The following is a 7,808-nucleotide window of genomic DNA, read 5'->3' as shown; positions in this document are numbered from 1 at the left end:
GGATCAGCTGGGCCCGGGAGGCGGGGCTTGCGGCCCGGAGTCTGCGGCGGCGGGTGTGCGCGGCCGCGCGGGCCTCCGCCCGGGTCGCCGCCGCCCTGCGGGCTCCGGGGTCCGCGGGGAGCCATCCGAGACTGGCAGCGGGCGGCGGAGGGGAAACGACGGCTTCCAGGTTCTGTCCGGCTGGCTTTGGTTCTGACGGAGGCAAAGCCCGCTTACTTTCCCCAGGACTCCGCTGCTGCACCCCGTCCGGCTAAGCCTTCAGAGCCTGGGCGTGGAACCGCAGAGCCTCGAAGTGACTACTCTCTTTCCAAGACACGCACTGCCTCTAAGTAACAGTAAGAGAACAGGATAGAAGAGGTGATTCGGTACCAGAGGTGCCTGCGCCTCTGGCTGGTGCTTAACATCCTCAAAATAGTTCAGGAAACTTAATTACTGTTACTCAAGGAAAACTGAGTTTCTTAGGTTACAGCAGAATAAAATTTGGAAGTAACTTGTGGGACGCTAAGATGTGATGTGGTGGCCTCTCAAGAACAGAGGCTTTCTGGGTACTTACGGTAAGTAAACAGTTGCACTCAACTCACTTTGCCCTTTCGGGCAGAGGGCATTTCAGCTTAAACCCTGTAGAGAAAGTTGAACCCTAAATCATAAAGTGGTGTGGATTCTTGCTTTAAAAATTGCCTGCTTTGGACTTTGAAAAATCCTTTTCCACAGCCCCGTCTGAAGAGGCATTCTCCTGGCCCAGCCACCTGTAGCCCCCTTCACCTCCTGGCAGAATTCAACAATCCCATGGTCCCTGCTGATTCAGAGACTAATCTGTAGATCACTTTAGCCCCTGGCAAGTATCACATTGTATTGTGTGATTTCTCTGCCTCTCAGGTAAATTTTAGAATCTAATCTAGAGAGTACAGAAAAAAAAAAAAAAAAAAAAGTGTTAGAGCTGAGGTGTGATGGTCCTAGCCTTTGGTTCCAGAACTAGGAAGGCAGAGAAAAGCAGATTATCTCTGTTTGTTGACAGCCTGGGCTACACAGTGAACCTTTGTACACACACACACACACACACACACACACACACACACACACACAAAAGGATTAGAGCCAATGAGATGGCTCTGTAGATAAGAAAGTGCTTGCTGCCAAGCCTGATGATCTCCTAAATTCAATTCTTGGGATAAACATGACGACAAAAGAGAGCCAATTATCACGGATTGTCCTCTGACCTCCAACACACACAGCTAATAAGTAAATGCATTGTACTTCCTGTCCTGGTTAGTTTTTTGTCAACTTGACACAAGCTAGAATCAAATGGGAAGAGGAACCCCAGTTGAGAAAACGCATCCATCAGATTACCTGTAGAGGAGTCTGTGGGGCACCTTCTTAGATTTTTCATTGACAGCGCTGTGAGCAGAGCCACCCCTGGGCAGTTGGTCTTGGGTGGTATATGAAAGACAACTGGCAAGCCGTGGGAGAGCTGCAATCTTCCATGGTCTTGGTCTCTGCCTCAGTTCCTGCCTCCAGGTTCCTGCCTCGAGCTCCTGCCATGGCTTTCCTTCAAGATGGTTTACAACTTTAAGTTGAAATTAACCTTTTCCTCCCCAAATTGCTTTTGATCATAGTGTTTTAACTGTAGCGGAAACCAAACTAAGACACTTTTCCGTGGTACTATATCTGGTGCATTTTTCTAGAAGGCCCTGTATAATCTAAATACTTAAAACTAGTGGAGTAGAGAAGGCCTTCCTTGTGTTTTAAGCTTTATGTCATAGCCTTGTGAGGTAGTGTCACATGCAACAATTTCCAAAACTACAAAAACAAAAACCTTAAGACATAAAAAACAACCAACCCAAAAGCAGTACTGACCTCCCAACTGGTATTCCCACTGCAAATAGTTGCACAGGAACAAGGCATGACTTTTTTCTTTTTTAACACATTGAAGTGAATGCAATTTGCAAGTCCTTTACGGAGAACTTTTGCATCTATGTGCATCAGGGATAATGTTCTATAGTTTTATTTTGTTCTTATCTGGTTTGGGTATCAGGATAATGACAAAAACCATTCCTTTTTATGTTTGTTTTGTTTTGTTGTTTGTTTCTTTGGTGAGATGGGAGGCACTGTCTTATGTGGTCAAGGTTAGCCTGGAACTATGTGACTGAGAATAACCCTGAATTCCTGTTTCTTTTGCTTCCACCTTCTCACTTCAGGTGTGGCCACCCATGCCTAGCTAATATAGCTTGTGTTACAAGGGTCTTTGATTTATAGGCTGAGTTATATAGTTGTGTTACTTTTCTTCCTTCCCTTTCCAACCCGTGCAACAGCTTGAGGACCATTACTGTCTGCCCTTCCTTAAAGCTGTCATAGAATTCTTCGTTGGGAAGCTATTACTCCCTCAGCCACACTGCGTGTTACGGATCTATTTAACATGGATCCTCTTGCTTGAATGTTGGTAGGTCGTATGTGTCTAGGAAGATACTCATTACTTCCAGATTTCCCATGTTTTTAGAATATCAGTTTTCAAGTACTTCTAAATGACTTCTGGGGGCTTGTTGGTACCTCTTACAATGTCTCCTTTTTGTTTCTAATTTTATGATTTTTATCTTCTCTTTCTTTTGATTCATTGAGTAAGGGTTTGTCAATCTTGTTTTTCCTACAGTGCTAGCTCGCTTTGCTTCCCTTATGCTTTGTATTGTTCTTTAGTTTCCATTTCTCAATTTCTACTTGGGTCCTTATAATTTTGTCCTATCTACTACTTTGGGTTTTGTTTCTACTACTCGTTCTTGTACATCATCAAGTTACTTATGTGAGATCCCTGATTCTTTTAGGGGGGGCATGTGTATGTGTGGTGTGTGCATAAACATTTGCAAGTGTGTCGGCGCCTGCATGTATGTGCGCGTGTGCACCTAAATGTGAAAATTCAAGTTGTATTGTGGTATGATGGCTTCCTCAGTCACTCTTAGCTTTTCTTTCTGAGCCAGAGTCCCAGATATTCTAGCTTAGCCGACTTGCCCTAGCTATCCTGTGTCTCTGCTTCTTTTGAGTGCTGGGATTACAGGCAGTCGCCGTGCCCACCTGGCTTTTCTGTGGGCTCTACTATTCCAACTCTTGTCAGGCACTTTACCTCCTCAGTCTCCTTCCCAGCCCAGCCCTACTTTTTAATTTTTTAATAGAATAATTTGTTTGTTTTTTTCCACGCAGGGTTTCCCTGTGTAGCCTTGGCTGTCCTAGACTCACTTTTGTAGACCAGGCTGGCCACGAACTCACAGTGATCCCACTGCCTCTGCCTCCCAGAGTGCTGAGATTACAGGCGCGCACCAACCATACCTGGTTTATAAACTGTCTTCTTAGAACTGCCTTTGCTGTTTCCCACATGTTCTGTTAAATTGTGCTTTCATTTTCACTTAATCTCAGCAGTTTTTAAGTCTCTCCTCTGATTTCTTCAAGTAAAAAGAGATTGGTTTGACTGGCAGTGGTGGCACATGCTTTTAATCCCCCCACTCGAGAGGCAGAGGCAGGTGGATCTCTGAATACTAGGCCAGCCTGGTCTACAGAGTGAATTCCAGGACAGCCAAGGCTACACAGAGAATCCCTGTCTTGAATAACAAAGAAACAAAAGAAAAAGTGATTTGTTAAATCTCCATGAATTTAAATATTTTTTTGTTTTCCCTTGCTATTGCTTTCTAGTTTTAGTCCTCTTCAATCAAGAAAGATGCAAGAAATTATTCTGATTTTTCTTTATATCTTAAAATGTGATAATTTAGAAAAAGTTTCTAATGAGAATGTACATTCTGCATCTGTTACATGAATTCTTCTGTAAACACTTATTAAGTCTAGTTGATCCATTATGTCAAATAATGTTGACATTTCTTTGTCAATTTTTAGTTTGGATGATCTATTGACTAGTGAAAACTACTGAAGTCACCCACTGTTATCATATCAGGACCAGTGTGTCCTTTTATGTCTGACTGTGTTTAGTCATAAACTAGAACACTTAGTATTCAGTGCCTGTACACTCAAAATTATTCTATATCCAGCAAGGAAATGGATTTTCCCTTTATTAATACATAGTGCCCTCTTTTCTCTTTGGATTAATTTTGCTTTGAAGTTTATTCTTTCCTTTCATTATAAGAATAACTACACAAGCTAGCTCTAGGCTTCCATTTACTTAGCAAATATACTTCCACCCTTTAACACACAATTTCTCTGCGCATCTTTGCCAGTGAGGTTTGTATATTTGGAGACAACAGATAGTTGGCTCTTGATCCTTAATCCTGTACCTTTTGTTTTTAACAGTGTCTTGCTCTAGATCTTGTTATGTGGCCCAATCTGGTCTCAAATTCATGACAGTCCCTCTACTGTCTCTAGTGGTGGGATTCCAGGCCGGAGCAACCATACCTGCTAGTCTGTTGTCTTTTGAATTCCATATATAGCCCAGGCTGACCTGGAACTCAGCGATATCGGCTATGATCAAAGGCATGCACTACCACACCCAGTTGTAATGACATCAGTACTTGCTGGCACAGGTCAGACTAGCTTTGTGTCCTCCAGCACTTCATTTCCAGATATCCAAAATGTTCTAAAGCAAGAAATCTGTTTTAACACATGTACTTTGAAACAATAGTCCTTGGGGAACTGCCAAGGAAACAGCACTGAGGCTCCAGGCTGCCATGGTCTGGTCTCTCCTCTCCGCTCCCCTCCCCTCAGCTCCCTTCTCTCCCCTCCAGCCCGCCTCTCCTCTCAACTGTTCCCTCCTTTACCCTCCCCTCCTTTTAATTCCCCCTCTTCCCTTCCTTTTTTGAGATGGAATCTCATTATTCAGTCCAGGCTAGCCTCAGACTGACTGCTAGGATTACAAGATTCTGCCATCATGTCTAGTTTATATATAATCTCTTTCTCCATAGCTGAACCTGTAGGCTTTAGCAAAGGGCTTTTCTGGCAGGAGCCATATAAAGAAAACCAGACATTTAGCAGACACTCCTAATACAGCAATCCTAGCCTTACCTTTACGTCCCTTCGGCAAAAATCTCCTAAGATTCATGCGATCCAGTCTGAAAGTCTAGATAGTTTTCAACTATAAGCTTTGGCCCAGGTATTAGGCCCTGGGCCAGCTGTCCAAAGACTTTGGGCCCTGAGCTACCTCTGCTGTTCTGTTGAGAACACTTAGGTCCAAGGAGCCAGCCAGTCCCGATTGGAGTCATGTAGCCTCCATCAGCACCAGCCAGGCGCAATGGAGTCACACAGACTCCACGGACACTAGACAATCCCAATCGAAGTTACGTAGCCACAGTAAGAATTCCCCTTTCTAGCTTCACAAGGAGACTTTAAGCTCCCCTCAGGGTCACCGCCATTCTGTAAATGTAAAGGTGGTGACCCTGAAAGGCTGGCATTCTCTACAGAATCAACGCTCTTTGTTTTTGCATACCGTCTGAGATCTGAGTCTGGTGTCTTTCTTCGGTGATTCACAGATGTGCTTCCCAGTGGGCACACTATTTTATTTCTATGGGCCATGGTTTCCTTGTGTGTGAAATGAAAATTCCCTTTCAGCTAGCAAAGGGAAAGAGCCCCCACCCACACACTGCTTCAGAACCCCAGCAGTCTCCCTTCAAGGGAGGCCCTAAAGTCAACACATCTATAATGCCCTTGTGCTTAGAAGTAGCTCAGGGCTAAGTGGTGTTGGGTGGACGACAGTGTTGGTGGCTACCAGGGAAAGCCAGCCAGCAAGCTCACTGCTTACCTACATGTTGTCCTTTCATGACATTTATTCTTTCCTGTGTTCTGTGATTGATACTTTCTTCTGTGTGTATAATCCCTCTATCTTCTGTAGTACTGGCTTGGCAGTATTGAACCCCTTTAATTTGTACTTGTCTTTTTGTCGTTACTCTGTTGAATCAGATCTTACTGACTGACATGAGTGACTGTGCAGACCAGGCTGCACTGTGATCATTCTGACACTGCCTCTGGCATGTAGGGATGACAAATATGTCACACGGCATTTGGCAATGTAGCCTTCCTTTGTTTTTGAGGTAGGGCTCATGTAGGCAGGCCTTGATCCTGATCTTACAGCCTCTAAGCATGTACTACCACCTCTTTCTTTTATCCGTTAACCTTTCCTGTACTAGACATTGAACCAAGGGCCTTGAAGGCAAGAACTCTGCAACTAAGTTCTGTCCCCAGTCCCCTCTTCTCAGTGTTCTTAGCAGATCTTCCCCACTTAACATTCTCATGCCCACCAGCAGTACAAAATACTACATAAATTCAACAATGTGCTTTCTAATAGTTGAAAAAAATGATACTTTTTTTTGTATGGGCTTCATTGTATTTTTGTTGTTGTTTGAGAAGGGGTCTCTCTGTATAACCCTGGCTTTCCTGGAACTCCCTATACAGAACAGGCTGGCATTGAACTCACAAGAGATCCTACTGCCTCTGCCTCCTGGTGTGTCTTCATTGTAAATTCATGATTTCCAAATTCATCCATTGTTCTCTCTTCTCTTTTATCCTAAACACCTGCCATTCATTGTTTTTGACAGTTGCTTTTCCTTTTTGAAATCTCTGGTAATTGCTTCATGTCTTGCTTCACTAAGATAATACAATCACTTAGGTTTGAATTCCTACAGTTTTCTTTTTCATTTCTAAGTATACCCTCCTTCCCTCTCCTGTACTCAGAGGAATATGCCATTTCTTTTGGGGGCAGTTTCCATCTACCTGACATTCTCCAACCTTCTCTTAGACGTTACATTTGCCCAGCAGTCATGTGGGTTGCAAAATGAATGGATGGGAGAAATACACTTGCCTGCTTTTATTTCTATTTTCTTTAACTACTCTGTTCTGCTCAGCCTCAGCGGCCCTGTCTAGAGGACTGCTGTATCTTTAGTCCTTGAGCCTGCTCATTTCCTTCACTGATTACTATTCCTTGTAACCCACAATACAGTCAAGGCTCTTCCATTGTTTGTATGGAAAACAATTCTTTTCTTTTTAAACAATTAACTTTGTTTCTCTGGCCCTTCTTTGGCTCAAACCTACAGCTGCACACATGTAGGAAAGCACTCTACCACTGAACCCCACCCCTCTTGTTACCTTGAAATAGGCCTAGTTGCCCAGGCTGGCCTTGAACCTGTGGTCATGACTTCACTTCTGGAGTGGCTGGGACTACAGATCTGCCTCACTAGGCTGACTCCAGGCTCAGAATTTGCTTATACTTCACAACATAGTCTATCACTGAGGGCAGGAACCTGAAGGCAGAAACTGAAGCAGAGACCACAGAAGAAAACAGCTTACTGCCTTGATCCCTGTGGCTTTCTCAGCCTGCTTTCTTATACAGCCCAGGACCACCTACCCAGGGATGGCATGCCTACAGTAGGCTGGGCCCTCCTACGTCAATCATTAATCAGGAAAATGTCCCTCACAAACATGCCAATAGGACAGTCTGATGGATATAATTTCTCAATTGCTATTGCCTCTTCCCCGAAATGTCTAGGTTTGTATCAAGTTGACAAAACTAACTAACACAGTTCCCTAATCATGTTGAAGTTCCTTGTTTTGAAAAAAGGACTAGATCTGACTGAACTAAAAACAATTCAGGTGTGCTTTGTTCAGACTGGGTTAAGTGCTCAGTAAATATTTGTTAGATGTATAATAAGACATATTAAGCATTTGTTATTGCTAGGGCATTGCTATCAGCTAAGGGATGCTTCCCATTTTACAGATAAAAGGAGTAAGTCTTAGAGATACAGAACTTGCTCAAGCTCTACATAGATCCATGAAGCAAGACTTGACTACCTGCATTTCATGGAGTCTGTGTTCTCTCTCTGTGTGTGTGTGTC

The sequence above is a fragment of the Psammomys obesus genome, unplaced genomic scaffold (genome assembly GCF_907164565.1).
Source record: "Psammomys obesus unplaced genomic scaffold, mPsaObe1.curated_primary_1811, whole genome shotgun sequence".
NCBI classification, from domain to species: Eukaryota; Metazoa; Chordata; class Mammalia; order Rodentia; family Muridae; genus Psammomys; species Psammomys obesus.
This window is presented reverse-complemented; position numbering follows the sequence as displayed.